This window comes from Lissotriton helveticus, chromosome 5_1 (assembly GCF_964261635.1).
Source record: "Lissotriton helveticus chromosome 5_1, aLisHel1.1, whole genome shotgun sequence".
Classification (NCBI taxonomy): Eukaryota; Metazoa; Chordata; class Amphibia; order Caudata; family Salamandridae; genus Lissotriton; species Lissotriton helveticus.
In genome coordinates this window covers 1,639,584,289-1,639,607,870 of record NC_136065.1, presented here as the reverse complement: position 1 = coordinate 1,639,607,870, position 23,582 = coordinate 1,639,584,289, and the positions used below count along the sequence as shown (strand labels likewise).

At 41.7% G+C, this 23,582-nt stretch overlaps 1 long non-coding RNA gene across 1 annotated transcript in view; it reads right to left on the bottom strand.

Annotated features, from left to right (window-relative positions):
* Window positions 1-9,157: 9,157 nt before the first annotated feature.
* The window catches only part of LOC144755676 (uncharacterized), a 170,151-nt gene continuing 155,726 nt past the window's right edge, over window positions 9,158-23,582 (bottom strand). The window contains exon 2 of the long non-coding RNA XR_013594950.1: window positions 9,158-13,325. This is a non-coding gene — a long non-coding RNA (uncharacterized LOC144755676). The remainder of the gene's footprint in view (window positions 13,326-23,582) is intronic.

The window sequence follows — 23,582 nt, the reverse complement described above, 5'->3', positions numbered from 1 at the left end:
ATCAAGGAAAGGGTGCTTGTCCTCGTAGAAATAAAGGATGATATGACCATTCTTGTAGAAAGGCACGGCAGAACCTCAGCCTAGCGTTGAGGAGTAAAGAAGGAGTGTTGAAGGCCAGGGACGACTATAGAAAAGCTCAAGCTAGGGCAAAAAGGCTGTGGGACAAAAATCAATGGCTAGATCTAAAAAAAGCCTGCGCAGCTAAACAGCAAAAAGAGTTTTGGGCTATCTTAAAATGGGGTAGGGGGGGAATTGCAGATTGTCCAAAAAATCATGTGGCTAAGGAAGCATGGGTGGATTTCTTCAGACCGCAATATGCTGATAACTCGCCTCCGGGCTGCCACCCGCCCCCCAAAATGGTATTCTATAGTTATGAAGTATTCACACTGGGGGATGTAAATGTAGCATTGGACGGGGTGACTAGAGGTAGGGCTCCAGGAATTGATGGAATACCGGCAGATGTATTTTTATCCGACCGGGCTAACTGGTGTCAATATTTTGTTTGGCTTGTAAACTCCATTGCTCAAGGAGCCGCGATACCAGTTTCATGGAAGGGCGCGGTGATCATTCCAGTTTTCAAAAAAGGGGACAAGGCCTTACCAAGTAATTATAGACCCATCAGCCTTATCGACTCTGCACAAAAGCTGATGGGTAGAATGATACAAAATAAAATACAAGCCTGGATAGATGATAATGATATCTTCTCCCCGTACCAAGCTGGCTTCCGCCCCCTAACTAGCTCTGTCGACCAGGTATTCCATTTTTTAACCCTTTACTGGAAAAACGTGACCTTGACAAATGGCCTATTATATGCCGTTTTTGTCGACTTAAAGTCAGCATTTGACTTGGTACCTCGTCAAAAACTATGGATCGTTCTTAGCGAGCTTGGAATCAGCCCCGAATTATTGACACTGTTAGTGCGTATGCACAAAAACAACTACGCCAGGATTAGGTGGGGTGCACAGGGGGACGTCCCTGATTCTTTCCTCGTGGAGCGTGGGGTGAGACAGGGATGAGTCCTGGCCCCCGCCTTATTCTCCCTTTATATCAACGGCGTAGTAGACCATCTAAAGAAATCACCAACTGATGCCCCTATGCTAGATGGGGAGCGGGTTCCAGTATTAATGTTTGCTGATGACACTTTACTGGTCTCGCGGACCCCTAGCGGATTACAAAAGACAATTGATGCATTTGGAGATTTCTGTCGGATTCGGGGCCTGGAATTAAACACTACAAAGACCAAGTTCATGAACCTGAATCCTGCTAAGCAATTCAAGGGCAACATAAATTTTAATGGGTCTGTTCTGGAAGAGGTGAATGCTTTCACTTACCTTGGTATTTCCTTGCAAGGTAGTATGAATTGGAAATCACACATTGATTCTGTGGTCTTAAAGTTCCATCAGCTGGCTGGGTCCATAGCACAAAAATACAAATCTTCACTAACAAAACCCATCCAGCCTATTATGGAGATTTATAGTATGAAAGTGCTGGGTGCCTGCCTTTATGGATCAGAGCTATGGGGCTTCGCCAATCTGAGTGTCTTGGCTATTGCAGAAAACAAATTTCTTCGCCGGCTGGTTGGTGTCCCGCAGAGCACTCCATCGATCCCACTCCTATATGATCTAGGGAGGAAAAAGATTGAGGACATGGCTCGATTGCGCCCACTCTTATATTGGAGGCGCTTAAAGACAACACCTGAACTGGGCCATTATGCATCTGCTCTCATGGACATTATTAGCTCTGACCGGTTCCATAAAATAACTTGGCTTAAAGAAATCAGGAACTTGCTACAAAAACTGCATTTAGACCACTTATGGACTACTACTGACCCTTCCGCCTTTCCATCTAAGGTGTTGTTGAAAAAAATGTATTGGGACATGGTACACCAATCGGTTTTAATTTCCAATCGACCATCTATGTTGACATCCCAGTATTTGGAGACCAAATTAGCCCCAAACTGTGAACAGTACTGGGATTTGATCGCAAAACCTTGGACAGAAAGCTGTATTTCCAGTTCAGAGTTGGTTGCCTACCTCTAAATGTTTTTACTTTAAAATGGTACCAAGTAATGTTAATACATGTTGCTACTGCAAGGTCCACGTTGAGGATATTCCACACTTTTTGTTTGTATGCCCCTTGTATGCTGCCCCAAGAAGTAGATGGCTAAAACCAGTGTGCAAGAATTTGGGGATAAGAAAATACCTAGAAGCACTGAGAATATTAAGATCAAATTGTGCCCCCAATCTTGCAATTGCCCTAGCCAAATATTTGGGTTGGGCCTGGATCATCCGCACTCGCACTTTAACTGCGATTAATCATGAATGATGAAAAGTTTTTCGTTTTAAGTTAGACTTATTTTCTATGTATTAGACATAGTGACCCTGTATTTTTAAACTGTATAAATTCCTTTTAGAGGAAAGAATTCGCCAGCATTTTGTATTTAATGTGTATCTTAAATTGATCTTAACTTAGCATAGTATTTATTTATGTTTAGAATAGGGATAAAATGCTTTTATGACAATGCTGTCGAATAAAGTATTGAAACTGCTGATTAAAAAAATATATATATATATCTTTTTCTGCAGCTTTATTTGCTATCAGGGCAGGGACATATGCCATTTATGCTGTACAGACGCTGATGAAGGACTTTCATGCCTTCACAGAAGAGTTTGATAAAGGTGAAGACATCAATTCTAGTCCGGAATTGATGGAGCAGATGGGATGGTTCCTCTACAATATAACTTTTGATTCCTTATCAGCGGCCACCGCTTCAGAAGGTTCTTCTATATGAGCGAGGCATCACATTTGGATGGGGTTCTGGAAAGCAAATGCCTTTAATAAGTCACTTACCTTTTACTGGACCTAAGTTAATTGGTTCTCATCTAGAGGACCTCGTGAAGAAATCAGCATAGAACTGTAAATTGTTGGCTCTGGTGAAACCTCTCAATAGATGAAGGGTTTCTGGTTACCGTGAAGCGTTTGCCAACCCACTTCTAGAGGTGGTATTCAGCCCTTTCATGCCAGGGATCGCAGCCGAGATAGTCCCTCCTTTGATAAATCCTGGCAGCAGTCAGTTACCCCTCCAGTTGCACCATCCTCATCAAAATCCTTACTGTTCACCGGTAGTGGCAGTACGGATCTAGGTATTAGTTGAGATTTTGAAGAAGGACGTCTCAGATGTGTGAGTCTTAAATTGGATCAAACATGGTTGCATATTGAATTTTTTTCCCCTCCTGAAGAAGTTTTCATACTTTCTCTTACTCCACAAAGTCCTAGGCTCTATTATCTCACCCATGCTTTTCAACATCTTCTATGAAGTAATTCCGGCACTGATCAATCAGATTCACCTCACATGTTATAACTATGCAGATGACCCACAAATACCCCTTACACTGGAAAGCCCCAAAGGCATTGTAGACTCACACATTGTCGGTGGCCTCAGAGCTGTGGATCAGTGGATGACATGGAGCCATCTCAAATTTAATGCTTCCAAAATGGAAATACTCACATTAGACGATTGCAAAAATGATGGCTTACTCGCTGCATGGCCTGACGATCTGGGAACACCGCCTAAAGTATCAAAGGAAGTAAGAAACCTCTAAATTACCATGGACTCCAAGCTATCAATAAATGCCCAAGTGGACAAACTAGCAAGATCAAGCTTTGTTACTATAAAAACTCTGCAACAAATTTTGCCCAACTGGGATTTCCACTCAAGGACCAGACTATTATCTCTCTTTTTCTGTCTAAACTCACTTACACCAATAGCCTCTACCACAGATCATCTTTAACAATTCTGAAAAGACTACAGCAGATTCAGAACTCTGCTGTCAGACTACTCTTACATATAAAGCCACAAGCCCACATCTCCCCTGCCTTGAAGGCCCTACATTGGTTACTGGTTACCAGATGATCCACATTCAAGCTGCTTTGTATCACCCACAAAGCGATACATGGAACAGGACCACTCTTCATCAGGAATAAAATCACCAAATACATTCAACAAAGAAACCTCCACTCTAGATTAGCACCTCACCTCAAAATCCCACCATACAAGGAAAAAACCAAAGGTGCCACATCATTCTCTGTTCAAGCAGACAAACTATGTAACTCTTTACCCCAAACATAAGATCCGCAGTCAACTACCTTATCTTCAGAAGATTCTTCAAGAGTTGGCTCCTCCGCACATAACCACTCTACTCAAACACAAAGTACACAGCATATCCCTGTGTATATAAGCATTTATTTGGACTATATATGTGTACCTAGATATGTGTATTGGTTTCTATAAATGTGTATAAAAGTTATGTTTATAAATATATAGGTATTCGTTAGTTCTACTAAACAAATATACATATTACTTATGGTTATATTATTCTATGTTTAACATAACATAGGTGACTGCAGGAATAAGGAAATCGTTATCAGAACTATTTATCTGCAATTGCTTAACTATTGAATTTCAAAAGAATATTTATAAAAACAAATAAATTAACGTAAAGTACCGCAAAACTTGAAAGTCTAAGTTTATTAAATACAACTTAGATCTACATATATTACATGTGCCTTACCAGAGATTCAAGAAGGTGAGTCTCAAAGACTTATTACCTCTGACTTTCCCAGAAATGTTCCTAGCTTCTGTTGACTTAAGGATGCTTATTTGCATATCCCTATGTGCCCCTGTTCTCAGAAATATTTAAGATTTTGTGCTTTAGGCCAGCACTATCAACTTTGCGTCCTTCCTTTTGGTTTGGCTCAGCACCTAGAGTGTTTATCAAGACTCTGGCACCTTTGGTGGGTAACCATCATTCACAGAGATTGGTGGTTTGTCCATACTTAGGTGATTTGTTAATCTCTACATCTTCTTTTCTTATGGGGCCAAGAGACAGTCCAGTTGGTGTGCAAAATACTTACAGAACATGGCTGGCTGATAAACTGTGCAAAATCACACTGTGTGCCTTCCCAAGAACTGCAATACATCAGAGCCCTGTTAATCACTGCAGTAGGCAAGGTATTTATGCCTTCATCTCATCAAGAAAAGCGCAAGTCTCTGTTAAAAACTCCTTTGCAGTTTTGTCAGGCTCCAGCAGCCAATGGTTGAAAGTCCAAGTAGACATGGCTGTGAGTCTGTTGTTAGTACCATGGTCTCGTCTTCACCTTTACCTTCTGGTATATCATCTTCTTCAATTATGGAGTTCGGCTTCCCAGAATTACGAGGTCCTGGTACTCGTTTTGCCAGACATTATTCACAAATCTCAATGGCGGTTGGATTCCAACAGTCTCAACAAAGGAGTCTTGCTCTCTCCTCCTCATCTTGTGACAATCGCTTCGGATGCAAGCTGTCTGGGGTGTGTGAATCCGGGGAAACTATCAGTTCAGGGTCTGTGGTTGTGTCGGAATTTCCCAATTCCTCAAATTTTAGGAGCTGGAAGGAGTGTACAGAGCTTTGCTTGTCTTTTACCCCTGATCAGCAACAAACCTGTGTTAATTTGCATTTAAAATCAGGCAACCAGAGCCTATGTCAACCATCTGCGGAGTACCCGAATCCCTTTTTGACCTAAATAGCAGAAAAAAATTGGGTTTGGAGGGGGGAGACCAGGTTAGTCGTCAGTTTATCTTCAGGGGAGGAAGTATAGGCATGCAGATCTGAGCTGCAAATTCCCCTCCTCAGTGACGATGGTGCTTTCCCCACTTCTCTTCCAGGAGGTAATCTGGAAATTTGAGGACACCTGGCTAGACCTATTTGCTTCTCCACAAGACACTCAGCTTCCAAAGTTCTGCTCCCTTTTTCCATCACAATAAGCATGGAAGATGGATGCAATCAGTTTTTGGTGGCCCAAAGGCCTCCTCTTTGCCTTTCCTCCTCCCTTTCCTTCCAATAGCCACATTTCTTGCTAAAGTTAGGGACGAGAAAGCAGAGGTGCTTCTAGTCATTCCTTCTTAGGGTTGTCACCCATGGTTCCTGTTACTCAAGTAGCTGCCTTTCCATCCTCCTTAAATTTTCCCTGTGACTCCTTCTCCTCTAAGATTCCCATCCCTGTGGGAGAAAATGCTCCGCCGTCTGTTCCTGGGGGTCTGGAACAGTTAAGATTGGAGACCTGTGGGGTCACTCCGAAAATTGCTTCCTCAAATTCTAGTCAAAGTAGTACACTTAAAATCTATGAGAGGAATTGGAAGAATTTTTCGGGTTGGTGTGAGAAGCACATCCTTAATCGGCTTGATTTTTATATGGAAATATTTTGGGTTTTTGTGGGGATAGTTTCTTGTTAGGTGTGGCAGTCCCTAGTCTACTCCTCAAAGCCAGTGGGGGGTCCTTAAAGTTATTGGGGGCCCTTCTCTAGCTGTGTTTGATCCTTTGGCTTCAAAGTTTCTGAAATGTTTTGCTTTGAAGCGACTAGTATGGCATGCTCCTGTCCCTGCCTGGGAACTGCCTCCAGTCCTCAACATGCTGCAGGACGTTCCCTTTATACCTCTTTCTTCTATTTCTTTGGCCCTCCTAACTCTTAAAGTTTTCTTCCGGGTTGCTATTGCCCCAGGGAAGAGATTAGGTGAGATTGGCGCTCTGTGTTTCAATTACTCCTTTATTAATTTCTTTCCAGGTGAAGTGGTTCTGCATCCTGATCTCTTCTTCATTCCCAAGGTATTTTAATTTTTTCATTTGTCTGAGTACATTATTCTCACTTCTTGTTTTTAATCTCCAACATCTCCGGACAAAGCGCTTCTTCACACTTTGGATGTTTACAGAGCTTTCTCTATTTACTTGAAGAGAACACAGTAGAGCTGAAGTTTCCCTTCCCCACAGTGTTCAGGGACACGCCACAATAAGAGTGGTTTCATCCTGGACAGCATTCAAGGGTGCTACCCTAAAAGACATTTGTGCTGTTGCCACTTCCTTTTTGATGCTGCCACTTGGGCTACTCCCCATACTTCCATTTCGCATTATTAAATGAAAATACAGAACGCTTTGTTCTTCTTCTTTCAGGTCTAATGTGTTTTCTGCAGTTTTCTAATTTATCTGCACTTATGGTTTAATAAATGTCACCTGTTGCATTCCACTTCCTCTATATTACGTCTCTTACAATAGAAATTTTTGTTTTCTTTACTTTGATATATGCTCAATCAGGACTGAGACGAGGACGACAGAGGAGGAAGGTATAGATTTATGATGATCTTCAATACTTCGAGTCATAGTCTTCCTCAGCCTAGTCCTCAATTCCCTCCCTTCCTCCATGGGTTTGCATAAGTGTTATACTTAAATTTGTTTTGCTATTTTCAATCAGCTTATGTTACTTGTTACTGTCAGGCAGCTTCTGACCGGGCCCCTCCTATTGGAACCTTCAAAAGTATCTTCAAGTGGGAGGGGCTTGGCAGGAAGAGTTTTTTTAAGCTGGGTGAATTCATTTGGAACAGGAGGCATTGCTCCATATGTCAGGACTAGGACGAGGAAGACTATGACTCAGAGTAATTAGGATTACCCGTAAGTAACCGGACCAAGTCATTCGATACTGTTCTAAAAAACAATCATAGCCATAATATTAAGTAGCACAACATCTTAAAGGTAAGTATATAGAGGTAGGTATAGTGTTTCTATTCTTCTTACCTCCCACTCCCTGTCCCATGACAATGTGTACATGTGTAAGGTACCTAGATGTGGAGCTATTAATAGTAAATCTTTGCGTAGTTAAATATAATTACCTTCAATATTGCGGTGGTTGACACTCTGGCTATATTTTAGGAGGACAATATTTATGCATCCAATATTCTAACCTAAAACCCATCCTAACCCCACCAACTTGTGAATGCTATCCAGAAAAACACCTAAAAAAAATCTTCATATTATTGGAAAGTACTGAAGAAAAATCCCACCTGAGAAGAACTTCATCCAGAATTCCAGTCTTGTTTGGGTGGTCTTGCCTTTCAATAACATAACAAACATGACATAATGTAGCCAACTTTCCAATCCTCTTATTATCTAAGACGTTTTTTCAAACAAGACAAATTTACAAATCACATGACCTCTTTGCCAAATATCACTTTCTTTCAAAACCAAAGAAACACACCCATGAATATGTCAAAGGTTTTTTTTCTAGTTATTCTGAGAACCATTAGACCCAGTCCTAAATTTCACCACTAATCAAATCATTCAAATAAACGGCGATCTCTCTCTTTACTTCAGGCAGAAAACAACATATAATTTTCCATGGATTATAACTCCTGACAAATCTACTAAATTAACATAAACTCCAAAGATAATGAATTGCTTCCTATGAATCAGCATGGTAATCCCTAAACACGCAATGCGCAACTGGTATTGTATATGCTATGTAAATTTTAAAAAAACAATTTAACATATGCATTACATTTGAATGAGTATTGCCATTAATGTGTCACCTGTCACGTCTTTTCTATTCACAATTACATAAAATGCATTGTAAATATTAAAAATATTAAAACAGGCTGCTATTGTCAGCACTTCAAAGTGAATAGCGGTTGGAGCACTATAAATATCTGAATGACTACCTAAAATAACTGTGTCTGACCAAACTATGGGCTCCAATTCCACCATACGATGCCTTTAACAAGGCGACCAATAGGGCACTAAAGCTACAATCCTGTCTTAAAGGCAAAATCAAATTCAGCTCCCAGCTCACGCATGGATGGTACTTTAATATTAAAACACCCTGACCCCAGCACCTTACCTGGCAATCCCCTTTTCAGCATATATAAAGTGTAAACTCATGATTCGCACATGAGTAACTTACCAACACTAGCAAAGCAACATCATGTAGACTTTGCAAAGGAAAAAAAGATCTCACTCATGGGCTTTGTATCTGTCCCAGACTGCACAAGCTACGCTCACAAATGTTAAAGAAACGGTTCAACGACTGAGGGATCCATACATGTAGGGAATCCATAATAGCATGCCTTAATCCTGGAGACCTGCAGTTAAACTGCAAATTTCTGGGAACGGCTCAAACCAAATAAAGTGTGAATATAATATTATCGTGACCAGTTCACTAGCACTCTAACCTACTTTGGGTGGGATAGGCGGTTGAACACGTTACATTTGTTTGCGTATTTGCATAAGTACTGCCACAGTTTTAAAGCTGATTGGATATAATCATGCCATTTTTGGGTACAAAAAATTGATTGCAACTTTTCTTAGGATGTATTATTTTATTACATTATATATGGTAATATTTTATATTTTAAATTGTGAAATTGTCATGGCTTTGCATATTTGCACATATACTAGCCCATCTTTTAAAGCTGATTGGATTTAGTCATGTCATTTTGGGGTAAAAAATTGATTGCACCTTTCCTTAGGATGTATTATTTTATTACATTATATATGGTAATATTTTATACCTTAAATTGCAAAATTGACACGGCCTTTTGTATTTGCACATATACTGTCCCTGTCTTACAACTGATAGGTTTTAATCATGTAATTTTAGGGCAAAGTCACGGATTGTATAATTTCTTAGGATGTACTATTTAATCACCTTATATATGGTAATATTTATGCTTAAATTGCAAAATTGTTATGGTTTTAAATAACTGAAACTATAAACGTGAACTTGATATTGTAATTATTGCAAGATTTATTAATTAAATAACAATGTTGCATTTCTATGCTCCCAAAGCAACAGTCTGCTTAATTTTAGATGCTTTGTAATTTCAGTTTTTTTTCAAATTTGTAATACTTTGTGCTGAAATATGAAACTAAATAAAAACCCTTTAATGACTTTAGACGTTTCACTTTTTTACAGTCAGATTTAGCAATTGCAGCTGTCATTTTAACATGGATGACATTTTATGGGTTTTCCCATTGTTTTCTACTAAAGACACTTTGTGGGTGGAGTTTATCTTAGTATAGAGTTTTGAGTGTACATAGGAAATGAGGGAACTAAGGAATAAGTGAGAGTTATGAATAGAAGTGTGGTACTTATGAGGGGTTATCAAAGGTGTGATTGAGAATTTTTTTGGGTAGGGGGGACTTTTCATTTTGTGGTCTATCTTTTTTATTCTATGTATATAATGAGTGGGAGAAATCTGATTTACTGGAATGCTGCTTTTTAAGTTGAGAGGCACTGTTTTGTTACATTTGAAATTTAACTTAAGATTCCTTTTTAAGAAAAGAATCCTAATTGATTCTTCATATTATTTTCATTCTATCGGCATGTGCTTGGAGTGTTTCTGTTTGTTTATTTGCTATATCGATTCACTTGGTGCTAACTGTTTTTACATTGTTTGACTGGCATTTGTGTGTAATTTTTTTACACTTGAAATTTCCATTCATAAATGTATAGACATGTAAAGGTCTCAAATTTGGACCGTGATATCAAATAAGCAATGGAAGGTTTGGTCCAGCCTTGTATTTTTTTAAGCTGATATTCTAGTGCTGCTTTTTAGAAATGACATGTTTAGGAGGCATTTTGGGCCACCAATCATTTCAATCAACAGCCACCACAATCCTTCAAATGTGCCCAAAATTGGTCTGAACTGACTCTTCTCTAAATATTTTAAGTCTAGGAGTTCGTTTCAAAGTTAGTTGTAATATTTTACTTAGAGCTGCTTGTTGTGCTTAGTTTTTGAATAAAATATAATTGTGTTTATTATTCCAAAATCATGATGCAAAATGTTGAATCATCGCTCAATATACATTTCAGAAAATATGTTTCTTAAATGCTTCAATGGCAGCTGATCGTAATCCATGAGGCAGATTTCTGGACATATAATCGGCTAATGTTTGCTTTGCTTTTTCTCAAAAGGTATTTTGAAGAGTTAATATTCTGTATTGAACAGCTGTGAGTAAATGGAAATAATTCCTTCTGAATGTAGTGAAACGCAATGTTAATTTAGCATAGGGACAACAATAACATTTTAAAGTGTTGTATCTTTCCTGGATGTTAAACATACAATTGTTTTCTCCGTGACAAAAGGAAAAATTGTATTTTCACCATTGTGGTTATTACGTAATATGAAATAATTCTATTGTTTTTCTTAAGAGTTCTCTGTACCATATTTTTATTTTTGAAGTTTTGCAAAGTTGTTTTGGCAGTTGTTCTACAAACATGTATGTTGGCACAGCACTCTCAAAACAATACTACTGTGAGTTCCAGTTGCCCTTCTTTTTTATCATACTTCTTTTTCTTTTTATTCCAGTTTTTGAATATGTTCAGGATAGTGGTATGCTAAATTCCCGTACCTTGTGTTGTTGCTTATCCTCTTCAGTTATGTTTGAAGTACATTTAGCATTCCCACAATATTTTTGCAATGTTATCATTTTCTCACAATTATGTTTTTTGCATAAAAAAGTTAACATTCATCTTTGTGTAAAATTGCATCTATGCATTTAAAATGTAATTTACACAAATATACCTATATTTAATAGCCTATTGAATATTTTCAAATATTTTTCTTTGGCTTTCTTTGATATAGTGATACACATTACTGTCACCTGATTTCTTTACTTGGCACAACCTGATCCATGTTTTCTTCCATTAGCTGTGACAACTGTTTACTCAGCTGTCTAATTGACAGTTTAGATTGTTCAACACATGTCAATTACATTTTCTTTTTAAATCTTACATTGTGGTTTTTATTAGTAATTTATTCTTTTTCATTTTTTTATTAAAAAGGAAAATGTATTATTTTTTTGATTTTTATTCTGATCCTTTTCATAAAGGTTTTTTTTTACACAATGTAATGTTAGTTACCCTTTCCTTCCGGTGATTTCTACTACAATTAAACTCGGATGTATAATTCATGTTAGATTATATTTGTGGAATGATAACACCTAGAATCTCTGAAACTATACCAGGGTGCTTTGTGGTACACATATACCACAACACCCCCCGTTGTACTGCCATGGAGAGCCACACTACTTTTACTCTAAATTGCCTAACCCGGGCCCTCAATCCAGCCCATTGCAGAGATTTATGATTTTGCTCTTTAAGCATTACCACAAAATATACAATGAACAGAAGCAGAAATAATGCATACTTTCTCTTAGGACACAAACACCCAATTCTAAATACAAAAAACAATGAATCCTTTAGCAGGTAGAAAATAACTTCAGTTCATTAGAACATAAAATAAACTACAGAAATATATTTTTTAAAGTAATAATAACAAGTGCAGTATGTGAAGAGTCTTTGTTTTATGATAGTCCTTCACCTCTCCTTCCAATACAGAAACAGTCTGGCAGCCAGTCCATCTACAGTCGCATCTTTGCTGAGCAGGACATATACCAGTGGGTTCACAATGTTCCCCAGGGTCGTTAAGCCGAGGGTGATCTGGATGTACAGTAATATAGATGCCTCGAGTCTGCAGAGCTCTGCTTGGTTGTTGATATTGATGATTTCCATTAGGTGCTTGTAGAAGCTGGTGACCTGGTAGGGCCCCATGATCAAGAAAAATGTCACAACAGTTAAGATTGTCAAAACAAAGATCCGTTTTTTCTCCTCCGGTGGAATAGACTCCACCTTTCTCAGCTTCAGAAGGATGCTACTGTAAAAAAACACCATTAGGAGTGACGGAACAACAAAAGAAAGCCACACTGTGGATAATTTAAAGATTGTATAGTTCTTTCCAGTGGGATAGCCCTCATAGCACAATGTGGAGTTCTTGTGAACAGGGTCATTCCTCAAGATGATGTACCCAAGGGCGCACAACAGAGCTACTAACACCCAGGCACAAACACTGATTTGAGCAGCTCTCAGCAGAGTGTTCCAGCTGCGGTACCTCATCATGTGGACCACTCCAATGTACCTTTCCAAGGCTATGAGGCAAAGGAAGCCTTGCTTGGTATAGAGGTTGGTGACAAAGCCCAGGCCCACAGAAGCACAGGCTGCTGAGCCCAGATCCCAGACGCGACTATGTTGGAAGTAGTAAATCCAAAATGGCAGTGTGATGAGTTGCAGGAGTTCCGCCAGAGCCATGTTGGTCATGTATACAAAGAGCACTATTTTCCTTCGGATCCCTGAGATGAGGACCCACAACGCAAGGCAGTTGAGTGGAAGTCCGATTGCCAAAACCAAAGAGTACAGGATGGTTAGAAAAACATCAGCAGTAGCAAAATCCAAGTCACAGGAGGTCACGTTTAAAGTATTCATGCTTTAAATGTCAGAACAGATGCGATGTAGCTTGTAATTCTGTATGTATTGATTGATTGAAATTCTGCAAGGCTTCCTTTTGAAGTGGATGCTTTTAAGTGCAGTCTACCAACGCAATACAACTGGGTGTTCTTATTTCAAAATCCCATGCAAGCGTTGCCTTGATGGTGTTTAATTATGAGAACTTTTCCCCAACGAAAGAACCTGCATGAAAGAAGAGAGGAAATAGGAGGAGGAATATTAACTGCCTTTGAAACACTTTGTACAGATGCATGCACCATCAACCCATGTGGCCATCCAAAACAAATAATATACAGAAGTTCTCATCACCAAGAGTAAATTCCCATAAGAAACGTGATCAGTAAATTAAATCAGCTTTCCGCTAAGTCTCGCTGAATTTGATAAAGACTATAATGATGCATTGGTTACCAAACTTCTGGAAATGTTTTTTAAAGCCTTAACTTTCAGTATCCAGTCTTTGGCCACTCATCACTCTGCTTCATAAACCTAACAAACCATATGCTGACCAGTGATCCTATCGCCTATTCACTCCAATAAGTACCAATAATAGGTTGCTGGCAAGAACGAAACTAACTCCAGTAAAAGCCAATATTGATCTTTCCGGATCAGCCTCATTTCATTTCGGGATTCGCAACACAGTAAATGTACCATGCACAAGATCAGTGAAGGGAATTATCTTCTCACTAGGGAAATTCCTAAATAGTGCCACACTTGCTGGATTCAGGACTTTTGGAGTGATTTACAAACCTCCTACACTGTAGTGTAGGAGGGTTAGATAGGGTTGTCACCCATTCACTAATTTTTGCTGTGTCCATACTGCCCCTTAACTCTCTCAGTCTGCAACAAGCATATAGACAGAGGTATTAAATCCATCGGCATGAATCAATATTATACTCATATACTGATACTCTGTTATGGAGTCTTGAAAACACTGATAATAACACACTCCCCAATGTGGATAAACATGGAAAGTTAAGAATTACAAGTTGTCTCTTCTCAGATGCAACAGACTAGCAAAAATACTCCACAAAATGGGGTATGGTCCACTCATAGGTCTAGTAACATTACTATCAGAAGAATTACAGAGTCACACTTGAACTGCTGAAAGTCATGGTACCCACCTAGGTCGCATTACATGTAGCCTTGATGGTTAGACTCCTGAATTAAAGGGATTCCTATTCCCTCAACCCATTGCCAACATCCTTGGTTAATTATTTAGGGACCTATGCTCTGCTCCCCTTTCCCTCACTTTCATTGACATCTGCTGATCCTTCTTCATCATCAGAGTGACCTTGCGTTTCGAGATCCTGAGACCTGTCACTGATGGCTCAATGCGATAAATAGTGAATTCACTATTAAGAGCACCTCTGCCTTTGGTTTTAGGAAGGACAATTACTTAAGGGTTTACTATGTTCTATAGGGTGATACAACTCATGATGATAATAGGTATAGCATAACATAGCTTAGTTGCTACTAGAACAAATACTGTGAAAAATTATCAAGAAATCTGTAATGCTTCCCCACATAACCTTGATTTACTCTTTAGACCCCACATCATCTTGACCATACATTGGAACCAGCATTTGTCATTCTTAGGGTAGGTATACAGTCCTGAGGAAACCTGTTAATTAATAATAGATGATTCTTTTTATTTCTAGGTATTGTTTTTGGAACACACTAATGCAACCAGTGGAAGCTGCAGAGTAGAGGATAGCCAAGGAAGAAGGGAAGAAAGAACCATATACCAGTTTGACAAGTCATTCAGGTACAAGTTGTTGGTGGAAAACGTAGGTTTCAGGTATTTGTTATACTAAGTGATGTCTGACGATGCTAAGGGGCCAATTACGAGTCTGGCAAGCCTCGGACCACCAGACTCATGGTGGGGTGCCGGTGTTGGTCTTGCCACCACCACATTACGACCCTAGTGGTGGTGCCACCCTGGGTCTGCTGAGACCGCCATTCCCAGGCAGTGGGGTGGTGGTCCTGACGCATCTATATGCTTGGTGGAACTGCCGTGATCCCGCCAAGCATATAAGGCGTTTCCTCTCTGTCAGGGTTTTTATTTCAGTTCCTTCTCCATGAAAACCCTGACGGAGAGTAAACCAAGGGGGCCCTACAGGGCCCTCTTGTGCCTCAGGCCCCGTGGATGCACACAGGGGGGCACATATGTTATTGTTGTGATTGTTATTGGTAGGTAGTTTTACAAAGCGTGCAGCTGCCCCAGCAAAGGGGCGTCCCGGGGGCAACATGTGTACCCCTGTATGCACGCACAGATGTTCCAGCACATCGTGAACTTTTCAGTCCATGCCGTGCTGGAACTGTTTTTGAGGTTCCCATGGCGGTGCCTATTTTATAGGTACCGCCATGGGAACGCCATAGGAATCGTCCGCTAATGACTAAAAAAGTCATTATACGGCGGACAGTTTTCATGCGGGTTTGGAGGTGCGGTGGCGGAATGGTCCCGCCACAGCACCATCAAACCCGTAAGAGGCAATGGATGGGTGTTCTAGCTCATACTGTGTAGTAATCTTCCCCAATATCATTTGAATCTCTAAACTAAAAGTGGTTTCTGCTTTAAGTCCTTTTATGACCTTTCACGTCCATAGTTGCTTAAATAACTTGTTGTTTGAATGTCTATGTTTTTTCCTGTGGATGTCGCCCTCACATGCAAGGTGTGTGTGTGCGTGCGCGCACACATCCCCCTCTTTCAAGAAATGTCATTATAAGACCCAGAGAACACTGAGATCCTCAAATGCAAATCTGCTGAGGCCTCCTCCCTTTAGACTAAAAACTCGAGGTGGAAAATCCTTCAAGGTGTTAGGCACCAAAGCCTGGAACCAACTGCCAACCTATCTCCGTTTCATTGATGCAGAAGAAACATTAAAAGAATATATAAAGACCTTGTTCTTCCTTGCCTCAGATGCACTCTGCCACGCCCTTATTTAATTGATCAATCTAGGTTTGCGTTAGGGTTCACAGTGTCGCATAGCGCTAATTACGAGTGGCAGTGCTCTTTAGAAATGCAACATTCATTCAAAGTGAATTGCATATAAATTTCATAGTTTTCAAAATAAATATATATAACGTAATACAAAACAGTGTAGGGTTATAGCCTTTTTAGAGTGAGCTGCAAAATCTCCCAGCTGAATTGCCTATTACACTCTGCATTATGGTCTGATTTAGCAGGTAACAAACCAACGGGAACATTTAGATTTTTCTCAGTTATAGTTACCCTTGCTGTTGTCCTGAGTATTGGCTAATGGGACAGTTTGGACAGTGTCGTTCCTGCAGAGCCGGTCTAAACATGAGAGCCACTGACTGTGAATTCAATATTGGCTTCCTAGGACACAAACCTAAGAAAGTCTCCCTGCCTCTCACTCCCAGAGAATTTGGAGCTTTAACTGTCATAGAAACTGGGCTGTTGGCTGGTTCAGCTAAATTTGCTCTAAATTAAATTATTCAACTTAATTATGGCCCGCGATGGAAACCTTGACGGACAGGATAGAGAGATGGCTGAAATTACCTCTGACAATGGCGGGGAGAATCGCCCTAATTACACTGGTGGTTCTAGCGCAATTTTAATATTTATTTCAAAACATTCCAATATCCTTAAATAAGACTCTTTTCGCCACTTTTCGAACGCACGTAATACGGTTGGTATGAGGGGAAACAGCCCACGGTCAGCTGGGAAGTTATGACACAACCTTATGAAAGGGGTTGCTTTGGTATCCCCAATTTCCAAATTTACTATTTGGTCTCCCAATGCAGTTTCTCTAGACAAAGGTTCCAAGCTGACTCTTGTATACTTATCTTCGCCCAGAAGCTGAACTTTCTTACCCTACTCCATTGTCTGCTCTGCTGCCAGTGGGTCTAGCTAGGAACCCACAAGAGCTTCAAACGCTGTCAACGACTAGCTGGGCCTGGAAGCAATTGACCCGTACAACCGGGATGCAGCTTCTTTATTCTTCCTCGCTCCTACTATCTGGGAGCCTCCCCAGAAGAGAGCGGTAGAGCGCACTTTGTCTAAATATAATTTGGCTGCATTTGGTGATATGTTCCCGGACGGCCATATATACTCTAGGACAGAAGATATTCGCTTTAGAGATGCCACCTTCATGGATCAATTCACGATTTGCAGATTGCAAAGAGCCCTTAGATCACAGTTACCTAGTTATCCTATAGAGCCCCCGGACTTCCCACCACTGACGTTACTTATTAAAGACACTGAAGGGTGACACTTAATGTCCCAAATGTACAAAGCCTCAATTGCACTACCACCCAGGGACGACAAGACACGTTCCGCGTGGGAAACAGACTTAGGACAACCTATAACCGACTAAATTTGGGGTTACTGCTGCGAACAAACGTGCAAAGTCTGCTTCAATCACAAACATAAAGTATTGCGTTTTAAGTACATCAGCCAGAGTGCACCGCATGGACTCGGCACGCACACACACCTGCCCTAATTGCAACTCCCCGATGGCTGATTTGGCACACATGACTTTGACATGTGGGGGGATAGCTAGATTCTGGGTAGAGGTGTTTGACGATTCATCACGAATGGTAGAAATCCCCATCCCACCCTCACCGTTAATGGCTTTATTGGGATATGTAAAGACCCTCCCAAGATCTGTATGCCGCTTCTGTGCACTAGCGCTGCTGCTAGCATAAAGAGAAGTAGCGTTCAAATGGGGAAGCCAGTACTTGCCAAAGGTGAAGGATTGGTTGTTTAGCATGTCATATTGTAATACGAACAGTGAGGTGTATGCACAGCTGCAACCCCCGAGGTCACGGCCTTTAGACATATGACAACCATACAAGTCATACTTGTCATACTACATTCACCTCTGTGGGCTCGCAGACAGATCTTGACCTACCAGAGGGAAGCCCCTAGAGGAGATGTGAAGGGACTAGTCAAGGTGCAGGGAAGGTTGGGCCAGACGTCAGATGTGGTTTCTCTTTCGTACACTAGGACGTCAAAAACTGCATAATGTATCATCAATTGTAATGATTGTATGTGATTCGACTAACACTACCATGCTTGTTTGCTTTTGTTTTGTTTTTTGTTGTGGGACAATATAAATAAAACTTTTTTTTAAATAAAAAATTTGCTCTAAATTTATGCCTTGGGTAATTATAAGTTGTGCTAAGAAGAGTTTTCTTTGGAGGACTCTTCAAGAAGACTGGGGAAATGGATCTATGGGTCAATGTGTCAGCGATGTGGTAAATCGTGAGGAGTCCAAGCCAAGATCCTTCATGTTGTGTCCCTGCTGAGATTCAGGACTACAGGCTTTCCCCTATCTTTTCATGGTCTTTTTCCCAAAGTCAGAGGGGCACTCAGATGAGAAACCTGAAAACAGCACACACGGCAAGTGGCAGCGTGATCTAGCTAGGCAGCGGGGTACAGACAGAATCCTATAGTGTGCCCAACTCCTGCTTGTAAACAAGATAGATGTGCTCCACTGTGGGCATGGGGAGCCCGGCTGCACAGTGCGAAAAGGAATAACCGGGCATATTTACAAGGAATTGTCAGAGTGCGGCGCTGCAACAAATTTGGCAGAACAGCGCTCTGACATTTCCAAAACGCGGGGATGCACTGTATTTACAACACAGTGCACCCCTGTGTTTCGCCTAGCGCAGGCGCTAAAATTTGCTGCTTAGAGCCAACGCAAGCACCTTTGCACCATAGTGCAAGGGTGCCTGTGTTGCAGGAAACTATTGTTTATGTGCAGGAAGGTTTCCCTTCCTGCACATAAATAATCAATAATGGTGATTTGTTACTTGTATGTGTGCTGCAGAATGCAGCACACATAGAAGCAGCAAATCATCATTATTTAATGATTATTTATGTATAGGAAAGGACAACTTCCTGCACATACATAATCATTAATGACATTTTGCTCTTTCTCACGCAAAACCGAGGAGAAACAAAAGTATTTCTCCTCGTTTCGCCATTCTAATGCCTGCTTTTGCATGGCGATAATTGTTGGCGCTGCCTTGAATTTACACATCCTTGTAAATCTGAGGCAGCATCAAAGAGCAATGGGTGTTGCGGTGGAGCACCCACAGCAACATCCATTGCATGTCCCTTTCGCGCAAAGTGATGCGTGTAAAAGGCCATACTTACAAGGCAGCGTTAAGCCACAAAAAGTGGCCTAAACGCTGCTTTGTAAATATGGAGAAAGGCATAGCGCCACCAGAACATTGCTAAAAGTGCCACTCGGGTGGGGCTATTCCCTTGTAAATATACCCCAAATGATTCTGGAGATGCTCCCGCATGTCCTGACAAAGGTTATTATTTGAAGGGTGTGTGAACGGGTGGGAGTGGAGAGGCAGCAGGAGTGAGTAGGAACCTAACCATGGAGAGGAAGTGAGAGGTGTCCATGAGGACTGCGTCCTCAATGAAGAGCCTGCACAGCAGGGTCGTAATATAGGGTCCCACATCCCCGCACATGCCTTACACATGTGAGGCTGAACAGGATATACCCAAGTAGGTCATCAGCATGCACGAAATGTATGAGTCCAGATACCTCATTGGGATATTTGGAGGCAGTAGTGACCAGATTATGGCTTGTGTCGGCCACTGGTATAGAGACCTCTAACAAACACAGGGGCGTATTTACAAGCCCCTTGCACCACTTTTGCGTCAGTAGGTCTCACCTGAGCCAGCGCGCATGCACTGCTCTGTGAGGCTTCTAGTAAGGACTTTTAACTGAGAGCACAAGCTTGTGCGTGTGCTTTGTTTTTCTCACACGCTATTGGCCTTTGCGTGTGTCTTTCTAAGAAAGACAGCACGGAATTGGCCAAAGGCAGGTGCATGTCCCGCCTTCTCTCTTCCCTGGCCTAGGACTTGCGAGAGCGAGAATCAGCGCCATCTGTTTCCAAATATCGCGCCCACATCTCGCGTTCGCGTAACTGGAAACAGATGGCGTTCGCGCTGGCCCTGGCTTTTTTTCCCCCTTTCAATGGCATTCGCTTCACTTTTGTGGCTGCTTGTTCTTCCAAGGAGGTAGCGTGTGTGCTTTTGGTGTCGGTGTGCATGCTTTCATGTTTCAGCACCTCGCAGCCGTATCAGCTTCTCCTTACTTTATTCATTCAACACAAGCGGCCGGGTCTTATGCAGAGATTAGCTCAGATCAGAGTGTCCACTGCCAGGCAGATACTTAATACCTGAGATAATAGTTTGTATCTGGTACACCTGAAGCCAAATACCAATAGTGATGCTTAACACTTGTTACGTAGATCACAAGAATGTGGCGGAGCGCGAGGCTTGCGAAAAGAAAAAGAAACGCATTATCTCTCTTCGGACTAATAAATTCAACTGGCTTTTCGAGTGATAAAGGGGGAGATCGGCAAACTTTCTTACACATCTCTTGGACCCCTGCTAAGATCCTCACCCTTGCATATGGACCCCTCGCCGGCTCAATCCGTGTTTATTTTTAGGACATTAACAGCAACACAGCTACATCCAGCAAGCTTTTATTGTGCGCATGCCACATCGTGCTGCATTCATGTCAAGTGACCTTCTAAATTACGCCTTATTTCAAGAAATCAGTTAATGTCAGCGATCAGTGGCGTTTTATTTGTGTTACCACGCACCACCAAGGGAGACGTACCTTTAAAGCCGCAGAAGCACATACATTATGCACTCTGCAATCCCTTTGTGAGGCGCAGTCAAAGAGCTGGCAGTGAGTGCACCAGGAACATCTTTGGAAGCGGGGGTTGTGCATAGGCCGGCATAGAAAAATAAGAATGATTTCGGGAACACGGTCAGTTGAAAGAACTAAGAACTCTTACTTTTAATGTTTACTGGATGCACTGATCAAAATGCAGCCCAGCGCGGTCTTGTGGTGTAAAATTTCAGCCTGGTATCTTCATTGTATAGAATAGCATTAATAAAACACTGTCATTCACTCCGTGTAAGTTAGGATACACCAGAACATATTATAATGGCACGATTCTTTTAAAAAAAGAATTTATTTCCAGTAGTTGACAATTACCGTGTATTATGAGCAGCAACGTCCTGAGTTCAAATGTTTTTAAAAAGAACATTTAAAAAATGGTGTGTTATAGCGTTCGGAGTCGACACATAAATAAATAATCTATTTTGCGACTGTTTATAGAATGGTATACAATATAGGATCACTTTCTCTTGAAACAAGATGCCCACACTGACACTCACTTCTAATGTTCAGCAGAATCGACGGTCAGGACACACTCCATCCTCGAGTCCAATAGCTAATAGTTGCAGGGCCACCCAAACTGTGTCCCTGTTCAGCAGTCCCCAGAGTCTCCCCCTCTACCTGGGGGGGCGCAGACATAGTGTCAGTTGTGCAGTGCATCGCGTCCCGAGCCCTCTGGCCTGCTTCCAGTCTCTTAATGGGCCCAAGGGGACTTGCTGTGTCCCCCGAGTATATCGAGCTCTCTGCACCTCTGTGTACAATGGTGGCTGCCAATCATCCTATGTGCTCCCACCATCTACTCTGTGGCCCAGGCCAGCTTGCAGGCCCACCAGCAGTTCCCCCGTAGTCACAGTGCTGCACTCCTCCTTCCAATGCGGCTGTCCACTGCCCCCGCAGAGGCTCATTCCAACGGGCGGCCCTTTAGTGACATTTGGGCACAAACGCCACCCTACTGGCCAAGGGATGGACTCAGGAAGGAGCCCTTCCCCGTTGGCGTGCTAGGCGCCTCACTTCCAGCGGACAAACGTCGGGGGAGTGTACTTATATCTCCCCTCCACCTCTCTGGCATACACTTTGCGCCAGACATGCCGTCTCCCACCCTACCGCTTACCCTGCGTGGGGCTGGCAGGCAATAAACGTAGAACATTGTAATGTTTTCTTTTTTCGTTGCAGGCGGAGTTTCAGGGCGATCTGGGAGCAGACGGGTACAGTAGGGGTACCTCTGCAGCAGACGGTTACAGTAAGGGTACCTCTGCGCTGCACAGTAAGGGTGCCAGAGCCAAAGACCAGGAGCCTCAGGGAAGGGTACTGGAAAACCGCGACGGCGCCCCGTTTGTCCTTCAGACGGTTGGGGGCCTGACCAACCGGGGGGTTGCCCTGCTACGCTCCGCCCCGAAAAGGGCGTGAGTAATAAGAGACCAAAGTGTCACGTGATCCGGAAGAGGATCACCAAAGGTGTAGCACTGTCTGGATGTCCCACAGAGCTGGCTCATCAGGCGGGCGGGGGCAGCATAGGTTGGTACAGCTGCCCACCCTTGGATCGCCCGTAAGATAACCCACCATATTGCATACTTTGTATGGAATAAACCTGCAGCAATATTTTCCCAGAACTAAAATTGTCTTGTGTATTTATTTATTCATGCATGCGCTGACTGTGGGTGGGGGTAATTTGCCGATAATTACACTATGTTCAGTAGAATCCGGCCAGATTTTTCAATTTACTCACTTCAACTATGACCAGGTATTATTTTAAAACATATATGATTTTAATGTGAAGTAGACAGTGGTAAAATACAAATTACATTTCGTTCTAGGGCTGACACCTTTAAAACATCTACAAGTTCATATTTAAATCCGTCTCAACTGTTTTCTTTGCAGGGACAGATTGTGTTTTTAATAGTTCCAGCCAGCGAACAGGCGAAGGCACACAATAATGAAAGTCTGTTTGACAAAGGTAGCTTCCTCATTCATATTAACATTGTTTGGTTTTATAAGTGGGGCACGGTACTGTTGTTTTTAATTACATAACTCTCTATATAACTGATGTTGTTTATACCTGTTCCCCCCTTCCAAAGATGTCATCTCTGGCTGTTATGTTACATCCTCTTTCACAAACAATCTCCATTTTTGCATCCAAACGCAGCAACTTTAACACCATTCAGATGTTTAACAAATGAAAGGTTCAATCCCAACCCTACCGGCCTGTTCAAAATGATACGGTATTTACTTCTTGAACTTGGCATGTCTCTGCCTTTTTTTGGACGGGCATTTGGGGGCAGGGGTGATTTGTACGGGGAGAGCACAGCAAGACTTCTTGGACCCAGTTCACCAATTTCAAAGTAAGCAATTCTAATTGCTTCATTCTTTCTCCCAAATAATTGTTATTTATGGCATCCCACTGCAAGTTTAGTAAGTACTGCAGCAATGAAAATACAGTATTTACATTTTTCATATAGGCATGTTTCTGTCAGGTTTTTTTAGAGGGGGCTGGCCCGGGGAGAGCGCGCCAAGATTTCAACCCAGTTCCTCTGTTCCAAAATCGACACAAGCCAAACCTAACCTTCAAACAGGTTCCCCTGTTCCAAAGAAGGCAGGTCTGGATGTTATGTTACATCCTATTTCCCAATCTGCATTAATTGCATTCAAGTGCGGCAATTTTTAAAAAAAATCCAATGTTTAACAATCGACTGATTCAATCCCAGTCCTACCGTCCCTTTCAAAACCATACGCTATTTATAAGTTTGCAGCCGCGGTCGGT